This window comes from Puma concolor, chromosome C1 (assembly GCF_028749965.1).
Source record: "Puma concolor isolate L17-30 chromosome C1, mPumCon1.1.hap2, whole genome shotgun sequence".
Taxonomy (NCBI): Eukaryota; Metazoa; Chordata; class Mammalia; order Carnivora; family Felidae; genus Puma; species Puma concolor.
In genome coordinates this window covers 216,620,356-216,632,811 of record NC_141674.1, presented here as the reverse complement: position 1 = coordinate 216,632,811, position 12,456 = coordinate 216,620,356, and the positions used below count along the sequence as shown (strand labels likewise).

Genomic DNA, 12,456 nt, shown 5'->3' with positions numbered 1-12,456 from the left:
CCCAGCAACTGCACTACTAGGTATTTATCCGAGGGATACAGGTGTGCTGTTTCGAAGGGGCACGTGCACCCCCATATTTAGAGCAGCACTATCAACAATAGCCAAAGTATAGAAGGAACCCAAATGTCCATCGATGGATGAATGGATAAAGAAGGTGTGGTATATATACACAATGGAGTATTATTCGGCAATCAAGAAGAATGAAATCTTGCCATTGGCAACTACGTGGATGGAACCAGAGGGTACTATGCTAAGTGAAATTAGAGAAAGACAAATATATGGCTTCATTCACAGGAGGACTTTAAAAGACAAAACAGATGAACACAAGGGAAGGGAAGCAAAAATAATATAAAAACAGGGAAGGGGACAAAACCCAAGACACTCTTAAATATGGAGAACAAATAGAGGGTTACTGGAGGGGTTGTGGGGGGGGGGGGGGTGGGCTAAATGGGTCAGGGGCATTAACGAATCTACTCCTGAAATCACTGTTACACTACATGAAAACTAACTGAATGTAAATTTTTTAAAAAATAAATTTGAGAAAAGGGGGAAAAAAGAATTAGTAAAATAAAATAATAAAATTAAATTAATTAAATTAAATTAGTAAAGTAAGTTTCGCTGGAACAAAGCCATTACTGTTTATTTACATATCGTCTCCAACTGCTACATATGGCCAGAGAGACCCTACAGCCCACAAAGCCCTGTACAGAAGTTTGCCACTAGCCTTGGACGTATAAACCATTCGTCACGTGTATGTGAGGAAGAGCATAAAGAAAATGTGGTGTGGGGGTGTTAAACGCAATGTGCCACAAAAAAATGGAATTTGCACCTTGTCCCTCTCCCTGCCTCTGGCTCCACAAAGGAAGGGTCTCCATTCTGTCCCCAGAGGAATCCCTGGGTGCCTGGCAGGTAGTACGTGCTCGATGAATACTCACAGAATCAAAACCTCCCCATCTACACGAAGGGTCACTCACTACGCAATTTAGGGTGAAAACCCTCGTGGACGTGGAACATACCACCGTGACGTGTCCTTGAGCACAACTCCCCTAACCCATCCTGTCCCCACCTCATGGGGAACATTTCCAGGTGGTTCACGCTGTGCATGGAGGAGTCCCACGCTCCCCCATTTCCTGTGATTCAGTCTGGGAGCCACGCTGTCTGTGAGAGGCCCACACCCCACACTGAGGCCACAGGGCGACATGCATGGGGACGCGCTCAAGTCTTGCTCCCAGCAAAGCCAGAGGCCAGCAGGAGCAGGAGCGGAGGTGTGGGTCCTGTCCACCCCTTACCACGGCCCTCACGGTCTGCTCCCAGGCAACCCACCTCCTCCCCTCCAGGACTAACCGAGGAACATGGCTTCAGACATGTTACTGACACTACAAAGTGAAGGCTTCAAATCTGATGGTCGTGATGCGAAGCTGGAGGAGGAGGAGACAAAGACGGCTGGATGTGAGCCCTTGCTCTTCACAGCTCACAGCTGTCGAGTGGCCCCGCTGTGGTTCCGCCGGAAGCTGAGGTCACAGACTCACGCACATGCCTATGACTGGGCGACCATCTGTCCTAACCCTGTTTCATGCGCTGGGATGCAGATACCCGGAAAGGACAGATGACTCCCCAAGGCCACATGCTTGTAGGAGGCGGAGTGAGGGCCAGAAGACAGTTGGCCAACCAGTCACATCCAGGGCACAGTGTGGCCCTTGAGGGATGCTTGAGGGATGGAGCGCCTGCTCCGCCCCACGTGGTCTAGGGGAGCAGCAAGAGCCAGCAGGGGCCCGGGAAGGACATGGGACCAGGAGGGGCACAGGTGTTGCTCTCAGCTCCCTCACCCAACCTCTGCAGCTGCTGGAGGTGCACACAGACCCAGCCCCCGAGATGCAAAGGAGAGAGGGGGGCACTGGACCTGAACAGGGTCACGTCCTCACAGAGATGCCCAGTCCAAATCACCCTGTCCTGTCTAACCCCCTGAGTTATCCCTGTCCTCTCTAACCCTGAGTGATTAATATACTCAGTCCGGAGCTGGCATCTGTAAGCAATCCAGGGAAGGACATCTCAGACCATGTTTCCAGTCAGGCAGGTAAATCACACACTACGTCAACCGCCTTTTGGGATCATCTCGCCCCACGTATAACCCCCCTTCCTAACTTTAAACAATTCATCCCTTTCCTCTGACCAAGCTTCCTGCAGTCCTCTGGTATTTCAAGTATATTTCAAAACTGAAAAGAGTAATTCTAACCACAGGATTTAACATTTTAAAAAACCAAAACAGAAAAAAAGTTGAAAATATCCCCCCCCCCCCCCCCCCCCCCCGCAGCAAGTCCTGACTCAGAGGTCTGTCTACCAGGGCTGTGGGACGCATCACTAGGTTATTTGAACAAGCCACCGTGGGAGGGCACGGCATGCGGGTTGGCTGAGGCCAGCTGGCCTGACTCAGGAGCCACCTTCCTTTGTCATGGCACAGCTATGACACAGGCCCATGTGGATGGAGAAGACAGGAAAGCTTCCCAGAGATGCCAAGTGGCAGAGACACAGGAACAACAAACCAGTTGACCCAACGGATATTTACAGAATGCCTACTTTGTGCCAGGCATATGGCTCTGGGTGCTGGAATAAAGAGAGAGTCAACAAGCCCCAGGAAATCCCTTGTCTCACAAAGTTTACAACTCTCCCTCCAACAAACAGAAATCAAGAGTGGGAAAGAAAGGGTGCGTATAATGTTAATGTTGACATAAAAAACAGAAACTCTAAATAGCCTACATCCAATAAAAATTTTAATTCATAATAAAAAATGTCAAAGGTGTTATCAAAAACGTTCCCCAAAAGAAAACCCCACACCCAGTGGCACTGGTAAATTCTAGCAAAGCTTTAAGAAAGAAGTAACACCAAATTCCATCAAAAATGGGGGGGGGGGGGACAGTGATATCGCCCCCTTATATTATGATGCTAGTTTATGTTTTATAAAGCCAGCTTAACCCATGTACCAAAACCTGGCAAAGATAAAAGGAAAGAAAATTCCAAATCAATATCTTTCACGGATATAGATGCAAAAATCCTTAACAAAATAAAAGCAAATTAAATTTAACAATAAATAAAAACGATAATACATCATGAGGAAATAAGGTTTGTTTCAGGAATACAAGGTTGGTTTAACATTTGAATATCAATTTTTTTTTTTAATTTTTTTTTCAACGTTTTTATTTATTTATGGGACAGACAGAGACAGAGCATGAACGGGGGAGGGGCAGAGAGAGAGGGAGACACAGAATCAGAAACAGGCTCCAGGCTCCGAGCCATCAGCCCAGAGCCCGACGCGGGGCTCGAACTCACGGACCGTGAGATCGTGACCTGGCTGAAGTCGGACGCTTAACCGACTGCGCCACCCAGGCGCCCCTTGAATATCAATTTAATTTGCCTTTTAACAAAATTAAGGGGGGAAAAAAACCATGATCACTTCAATAGATGCAGAAAAGCATTTGACAAAATTCAGTACCCATTCATAATAAAAATTCTCAGCAAGTAAGAAAATCCTCAAACTGATAAAGGGTACCAACAAAAGGGCACCTGGATGTCTCAGTTCAGTTGAGCATCCAGCTCTCGGTTTCGGCTCAGGTCATGATCTCACGGTTCATGGGTTTGAGCCCTACACTGGGATCCATGCTGACACTGCAGGGCCTGCTTGGAATTCTCTCTCCCTTGCTCTCTGCCTCTTCCCCACTCATGCACTCTTTCTCTAGCTCTCAAAATAAATTTAAAAAACTTTTTTAAAAAAGGTGCCAACAAAAAGCCTACAGCTAACATCATACTCAAAAGTAAAAAGCTGAATTGTTTCCTTAAGATTAGAAGAAATGAAAAAATTCCTGTTTTCACTACTTCTATTCAACATTGTCCAAGCAGTCCTAGCTTTTGCAATGAGGCAAGAAAAATATAAGGCATTTGGGTAAGAAAGAAGTACAGCTGTCCCCATTTGCATATGATGTAGCTGTTTATATAGAAATTTCTGGGGAATCTACAAAAGAACTACCAGAGTTAATAAGTTGTTTTCCAAGGTCACAAAATCCATTGTATTCTTATATATTTGCAGCAAACAACGAAACATATTTTTACATTTCATTTAATAGGAACAAAAATCAAACTACACAGGCATAAATCTAACAAAAGACATGAAAGACATCTACCCTGAAAACCACAAAACTTTGATGAAAGAAATTAAAATAAGATCTAAATAAATTATACATCACGTTCATGGAAAAATTCAATGTTAAGATATCAATTCTCCCCAAACGGATTTATAGATTCGATGCAATTTCAATCAACAGTCCAGCAGGGGGGGTGCCTGGCCGGCTGAGTGGGTGGAGCACGCGATTCGATGTCAGGATTGTGAAATCCAGCCACACGGTGGGTGAAGAGATTACTTAAAAATAAAAGCTTGAGAAAAAAAAAAAAGATTCCAGCAAACTTATTTTGTAGAAATGGACTAGTTACTCTTAAAATTTACATGAAAATGGAAAGGACCGAGAAATAACCAAAGCAATTTTAAGAAAGAACAAAAGTTAGAGGACTTGCCCTGATTTCAATACTTACCACGAAGCTATGATAATCAACCAAGTATGGTACTGGGGTAAGGTTAGATGTATAGATCAATGGACCAGGAGAAAAAGTCGGGAAACAGATTCACAAATATATGGTCAATTGACTTGTGACAAAGGTGGCAAGGTGATTCAATGAGAAAAGGAAAGTCTCTTCAACAATGCTGCTGGAAAAACTGAACATCCGTAAGGAAAACAATGGGTATCAACTCTTTCCTCAGACTACACACAGAATTAACTGTACATCAATCATAATCCTAACTTTTAGCAAAAAAACCTTTGCGGTGCTGAGGTAGAAAAAGGTCTCTTGGATAGAAAAACAAGAAGCATGAACCATGAAGAAAAAAACTGATGAATTCGACTTCACCAAAAAGAATGACTCTATTCTTCTAAAGATGCCATTAAAAAAAAGACAACTTGGGGCGCCTGGGTGGCGCAGTCGGTTAAGCGTCCGACTTCGGCCAGGTCACGATCTCGCGGTCCGCGAGTTCGAGCCCCGCGTCGGGCTCTGGGCTGATGGCTCGGAGCCTGGAGCCTGTTTCCGATTCTGTGTCTCCCTCTCTCTCTGCCCCTCCCCCGTTCATGCTCTGTCTCTGTCTGTCCCATAAATAAATAAAAACGTTGAAAAAAAAAATTAAAAAAAAAAAAAAAAGACAACCAATTCAATACAAAAATGGACAAATGATTCTACCATGTACTTCACAAAAAATGACAAAATGTCAACAGGCACATGAAAAGACGCAGACGTTATCTGTCATCAGGGAAATGGAAATTAAAAGCACAGTAGGATGCCACACCACTACCCATCTATCGGGACCCGTAACATAAAAGACAAGCGCTAGTGAGGATGTGGAGAAGCTGGAACTCACATGCACTGCTGGCGAGAATGGTAAAGTCCAAGCACTTTGGAAAAGGGTTGAGCGGTTTCTTAAAAAGTTAAACATACACCTACTATATACTAAATACCCAGCAATTCTACTAGGTATTTACACCAAGGTAAAAGAAAACATGTCCACACAAAGACTTGTATACAAATGTTCATGGCAGATTTACGTGCAATAGTTCAGAACTAGAAACTGCTCAAATGCCCACTAACACGTACACGGATCAACAAATTGTGGGAAAAGAACAAACTGTGCTTATACGCAATGTGGAAAATTTCAAAATCATTACACTGAGCCAAAGATGCCATAAAAAGGGGGACATATTTTCAATTTACAGTGAATTATTACTCAATTCAATTTACACGGGATTATTCAATTTATATAGAATTCTTTAAAAAACGCAGAATAATCTTAAAGACAGAAAACAGATCCATGTCTGCCTGGGGAGGGTGCAGAGAAAGGGTGGATCCCAGGAAACCTTCAGGGGGACGGAACCATTCAGGGGATGGAAATGTTTGCTGCCCTGACCGGTGACCGTTTCAACAGGGGTGGGGGCGGGGGTGTGAACACCCAACAAGCCTTACACTTTAAACAGCGCAGTTCCTTGTACCGCAACGACACCTCAACGAAGTTATAAAAAGTACATCTAATGCACTGGAATAGTCTTTAAAGGACAGGGTGAACCTTTCTCCGAATGACTGGGGTGACCATATAGTTTTATCATCCAAGCCAGGAAATTTGTGCAAGTCAAAGTGAGTGCTAAAAATAATTAACGGGTGTTATCTCATCTACAACAGGGTGTAGTGCCCTGCACAAAACAGCGCTTACGGCTTTGGGAACAACAAATACCCAATCTATCCCTCGGTGCGATTAGATACTTGTTACATAAAGCAAACCGCAACGTTCACTCCTCAGAAGACAGCCAGAGCTGGCAACGGCCAGCTGGAAAGCAGTCACGGAAATGGTGCTGGTCTTCAGTGTCACGCAGGACAGATGCCAAGGCTCCCGCCTCAAGGTCAGTGTCCCTCCGGCCCCATCAAGGACGGGGTGGGGCCCAACCCACTCCTAACTACTCCCCAAATGTGTTAATTACTCTGATCTACAATCTCTGGACTTTGGCAGCCCGGGACCATCAGGCAACGGTGGAGAGGACACCTGACATGACCAGGTTGTTGCTGTTGTTGTTGTTTTAAGTATATTTTGAGAAAGAGAGAGAGACAGCACAAGCAAGGAAGGAACAGAGACAGAGGGGGGGAGGGAGGGAGGGAGGGAGTGAGAGAGAGAGAGAGAGAGACAGACAGACAGACAGACAGACAGAGAATCCCAAGCAGGCTCCGTGCTTTTAGCGCAGAGCCTGATGCGGGGCTGGAACTCATGAAACCACAAAATCATGACCTAAGCTGAAGTGGGTCACTCAACTGACTGAGCCACCCAGGCACCCCATGAACCAGTTTTTCCAATGCAAGTCCACCAGGGGACACCTGGCTGGCTGAGTCAGCAGAGCAAAGGACTCTGGATCTCAGGGTCATGAGTTCCAGGTTGGGCATAGAGCCTACTTAAAAACTAAATTAAATGTAACTGTAACTGTAACTATAACTGTAAATATAAAATATAAATATAAATGGTACAGAAGGGACAGCCAGTGAACAGCCCTGTGCAGGGGGAGCTCCCAGACTTATGAGAACACCTCAACACCGGGCTGAAGTCTCAAGGTTTAGCTGAACATCCTGCAGAGAACTGGGACAGCAGTTCCTACAGTCCTCCTCCTGACTAAAAAAAAAAAAAAAAAAAAAGAAAAGCCGGGGGTTGGGGATCATGTGTTTCATTCTTGAGTTTACATTTCAAAGCAGGTGCTTCAACTGTGGAGAGGGAGGGATTATTGAGTCAATAAACCAGAGCCTCCCCACCACAGGGCAGGGAATTATCTTAATTTGATAACAAGTCATTTCAAGGAAATAAAAGGATCCTATTCACTACTCTACCTGCTCTGAAATACCAGGTTATCCTGGGACAGAAAAGTAGGGGTTTTTCTAAGAAAAAATATAATATCCTACAGAATGATTCCATTTTCTTAACTTTCAAGGGGAAAAAAAAAAAAAACAAACAGGACTTGACTCAATCATATTCCTGGCACATGTACCAAAGAATATTGGGTAAAGGATGAGTGAAATTATTACTTTCCTAGACACCCTAAGAAAAAACTCACGCACATCCACATACCTTCTCCAGTGTTTGTGTTCCTGAAAAACTCTAAATGTACTAGAGTCAAACTACAGTCTCTCAACTGTCCATTCTGGTTGTTTCCTCTATCATTTGTAAATAAGAACAATTAGAAGCATCAACAACACTCTCTCTCTCTCTCTCTCTCTCTCTCTCACATACACACACACACACACACACACACACACACTCTCTCACACACACTCACTCTGAAAATGGCTTACATTTCACAAACACAACCTCCTGGACAACACCACACGGCCCAGACCAGTGAGAGTCCTCCTACACCCCCACCTCTAAATACACCTAAGAGACCACCACTGGCCCCAGCACTCACCACAAGGTTGTCAGGAAACAGTGTCCCCTCCCTCTGCCTGCTTGGAACAACTGTAAGACCTGAGTCTGAACCCCTGCCGTGGAGCACCTGGCTCTGAGGCTCCAGAGGCAGGCACTGCCTACAGCAAAACCCCACACTTAGCAAACACACGCTACCAATTTGGCTCAACGCCTGCTTCTTCCTGCTTCTTGAAACTGAGAACACAGAGTGGCTTATGAAGCAGAGGATTTGCTGGATTCACTTCCTCCTGCAGCTGCTCACTCGGTCCCATTCCACCGCCCAAAGGCTGTTTTAACAATCACAGCCTTTAATTCGCTAAGCACCTACTATGTGCCGGGCACTTGCCCCACCAGCATGCGTGAGTACTGTGACAATGGGAGGACAAAGCGACAGGTGTTGAGAAGCGCAGGTCCCACAGCTGACAGCTGGCACAGCCAGGACGTGAGGTCAGCTCTCCTGGAGCCCTGTGCTTGAGCAGGAACCAGGGTGGGCTTGCTCGTGGCAGGGAGCCCAGGTGGCAGGCGCTGCTGTCCTAAATACGTGGGGCTTCCCATCTGGCACGTCTTCTAGCTTAAGAGGACACATGGGACACCCTCAACCCACGAGAACGACCTGCCCCACCCCAGCTCCAGGCCTGCAGTCACAGAAATTGGGAAGAGTTTTTCCATGAAGGAAATTTGCCAACTATATATATAGCTTTTCCTCTCTCCAAGCCAAAGTGACTGGCGTAGGGGTTTTGCCCAGGAAATATCCGAACTCCAAACAAGCTGAGAAGGAAAACTGATGTTGAAATCTGGATAAAGGTCATGGTTCCTCGGCAAAGGAGCAGCCCTGATCACCCCACAGGCTGACGTCGACTGGAAACAGCTGAGAAAGTCAGGTCCAGGGTTCCACCCTGTGCAGTTCTACTAGGGAACGTTCATTCATTCAACAAACATGAATGCCTAACAGACGAGATTTAAAACCACTAAAAATATTACTTAAAATCATTGCATAGCTTCTTTCTTACTTGAAGTTATTAGGCAGTAACTACTGAAAACAGGAACCTTTTATTTCTCCTGTTTTTAGTAGTTATTGCTTGATAATTCGACGGATAATAACTCTCCCAATACCTACTCTTCAGCAGCAGATGCTATTTTTTAACACTCTCTGGACTCCATCTAAAATTCCTGTGTATCAGAATAACTGCTAAGTGTGCAAGTTGAACCCTATTACCTTCTTACTATCACTGATGAGTGCCAGTGGAGATAGAAATCGGGAAACCCTCAGAGGGCACTTTTCGGCCAACCCAGTGACCTAGGAGAGGCTATCCCCATTTCACAGATGAGAAAATGGAGTCACACAGCTAACAAAGAAGACCACCTTTATAATAGACTTCATAAAACCTCTGCATACCATTAAATATTTCAACAATAACAGGGTACCTGTCTGGCTCAGTCAGTAGCACATGTGAGTCTTGACCTCAGGGTCATGAGTTCAAGCCCCACATCGTGCGTAGGGCCTACTCAACAATATTACTTGGGGAAAGGGAGGTCACAAATACAGACATGACAAATTACTCCTCTCTTTGCAGGGCACGGTTATCCTCACACGGTCATTTCAGGGCAATCATTAGGATGACACTAGGAGCAAAGCCTGCTGGATCAATCCCCATCCCAGCAAGCCGTGTGGTGTGGAAACATGACCAGGCAGAGGTGCACCACGATACTTCGGGGAAGCCAGGTGAGATTTCAATATGGCATTCTGCAGAAGCAGTCCTCTAAACACGTACATCCCACATGAGAATACAATTCCCAATTTATAGGAAATTGCACTGAAATATGGCACATCTTTTTTGTGCCATGGACCCCTTGTGACAGTCTGGTGAAGCCTATGGACCCCTTCTCAGAATGTGTCTAAATACAAAAATTGAAACACTTAGGATTGCAATGGAAACCAATTTTAATAAAATATAGTCATGTCCACAGACCCCTTGCAGGAATCCGAACGTAAGTTAAGAGCTGCTACCAGGCAACACACTTTCTTCTCTCTTCCCTCTCTCTTCTCTCTCAAAAGGAGATACAAGGGGTGCCTGGGTAACTCAGTCAGTTAGGCATCTGAGTTCTGCTCAGGTCGTGATCTCACAGGTCGTGACCTCACAGGTCATGGGCTCTAGCCCCGCATCGGGCTGTCGGCAGGGAGCCCACTTGGGATTCTCTAAACACCCCCCACCTTTGCCCCTCCTCCGCTCGTTCTCTCTCTCTCTCTCTCTCTCTCTCTCTCTCTCTCTCTCAAAATAAATAAACTTAAAAAGAGAGAGAGAGAGAGATAAAAGGGGACTGGCACTCTGGCACTGATCTTGAGCTAGGAGAACCAAATTCTGGAAGGACCCAGATGACTCTGTGGAACTGCCATACTGACCAAGGACTGCCTTCTTTTGCATGGAATAAAACTTTACATGTTCACATCATTCTTATTTTGGCATTTTTTCTTATAAGCAGATGAAGAAGGATGAATGATGGCCTCCAAAATGATATGTGCACATTCTATCCCCTGGAACCTGTGAACATCAGCTTATTTAGAATAAGGATCTTTGCAAATGTAATTAAGGATCCAGAGATGAAATCATCCTAGGTTATCTGATTGGGCCCTAAATCAGTGACAAGTGTTCTGAAAACAGACAAGAGAGGAACCAGGAAGCAGGGGACAGCCATGTGGAGACAGGCAGAGACTGGAGGGATGTGGCCACAAGCCCAGAAGAGCCAGGGGCTGGGAGGGGCTGGCGTGGAGTCTCCCCTAGGCCTCGGGAGGAGGCACAGTCCCACCACACCTCCGTCTTGGATTTCTGACTTCTAGAAGGGTGACAGAATAAATCTCTGTCGTTCTAGTCTGTCCTGGCAGCCCCAGGACACTAACAGTGCAGCCAAACCCTCTTCTAAGAAACACATCTCTATGATTTTCTAAACATTAAATACTGGGAATTCAATATAAACTCCCTTTTATGCATGCAGTGTTATATATGGCAGGATGCAGAAGTGGCCCTCTAAGCATGAATATCCTACACTTAATTCTCATCCAGTTCATACTGAAAACCCTCTTTATTGTCCATCCCCATTATTTGCAATCCATTTTCCTGAAATTTAAAAATAAGTTTATTTAATAGGGCCTTCTCCTTCCCTTTACTCTGTTCTCACATGATGCCAACAGACACTGGCGTCTCGCTTCCAGCCCTCTGCCCGTGCCCCCTCTGCTCCCTCTCACACCCCTGCCCCTCCCTCATGCCAGCGTGCACTCACTCATCCTCTGCCCTTCTCCAGCCCACCCTTCTGCTCTCGCTTCTTCCTCGGCCAGCTCAGCTCGGTCACTTCCACCCAGGTCCCCTGATCTGCCCGCTTCCTCATCATCAACCCAGCCTCGCCTCTATTCCTTTATCACAGGCACGTGACACGCTCACCAGAGATTCTGGGGAATCAGGACACAGTACAGCCCCAACCATGATCCATCTGAAATGAGGTAGACAGAAGCCGAGGAAGCTGTGAACCAGAACCAAGCCCGAATCAAATAGATCAGGCAACAAAAAGGACACAAGACAGAGCGAAGGCTGCCCTCTCAAGGAGAACTGCACCCTCTCTCGGGCAGGGGGCTCAGCACAGGGGCTGCTCTGCAAGGGAGACCACACTCATTTTCCCAAACGTCCCTCCTGCAGCCTACGATGCTTGTTCTAGCCAAACCATCTGCATGAACACCTGAACACATTCTGAGCCCCCAGTGCTACAGAGCGAGGAAATAGAGTTTAAATGATCAACTTGGCCACATCTACAGATGAAATGTCTCCACCTACACAAGTGATCGTTATAGACCCATGATGCGGAAGGGCTTACGATGAAAATGTAAAGTTACACACACGCTGCTCTGCGTATAACATGGGAAAAGCAGCATACGCCCCCGGCAAAAGCCTGAAGGGACTCGGAGAAAGAGAAGAGCTGCTGAACTGTGACCTTTCCTCCCCTCACTTTAAATCTCCTCTAGAACCCTTATTATGATGTAAGCACTTGCACAATAAGGGGGTAAGCTGCCTGCACGGGTTCCGGTCCCGGGACGCTCCTGGGGCCCGCCCCCCAGCCCACTCACTCGCCCCTTCTCAGTGGCCAGTCCAGCCCCCGGGCCCACAGAGATCTGCCCCACGCTCGCACTGTGTTCTGCCCCTTCTGCTGTTACACCTGTCACGGGACACTATAATCACTTCTAACGTCTAGACACTTTTCACGTCTAACAGGCTGTGAGAAGTCCTTGAGTGCAGGGGACATGTTTATCCATGTCCGTCTGCCCTCAGGCACTGGGCAGAGAGAGTACCTCCACGCTGGATGCTTGAAAGAAGGAAAAACAAGTCTGTCCAAAACCTGCGTCTTTTCCAATTGGTTTCTGTTTGTTTTCAGAAATCAGAATGCCAAGG

At 46.1% G+C, this 12,456-nt stretch overlaps 1 protein-coding gene and 1 long non-coding RNA gene across 7 annotated transcripts in view; one reads left to right on the top strand and one right to left on the bottom strand.

Annotated features, from left to right (window-relative positions):
- DGKD (diacylglycerol kinase delta) overlaps positions 1-12,456 on the bottom strand; it is a 110,750-nt gene that overhangs the window by 55,095 nt on the left and 43,199 nt on the right. The window contains exons 1-2 of one of the 6 annotated variants that reach the window (XM_086719970.1): positions 8,025-8,079; positions 7,688-7,773 (exon numbers count right to left, since the gene is read on the bottom strand). The exons of 4 other annotated variants lie outside the window; for them this stretch is intronic. The gene's annotated coding sequence lies outside the window, so the exon portion shown is untranslated. Of the gene's footprint in view, positions 1-7,687; positions 7,774-8,024; positions 8,080-12,456 lie in introns of those variants that run through there. One more of the 6 variants, XM_086719971.1, reaches the window with a different exon arrangement.
- Positions 6,253-12,406, top strand: LOC147578750 (uncharacterized). Its single transcript, XR_015255639.1, has 3 exons — positions 6,253-6,482; positions 9,598-9,746; positions 11,441-12,406. It is a non-coding gene; the product is annotated as an uncharacterized LOC147578750 (long non-coding RNA).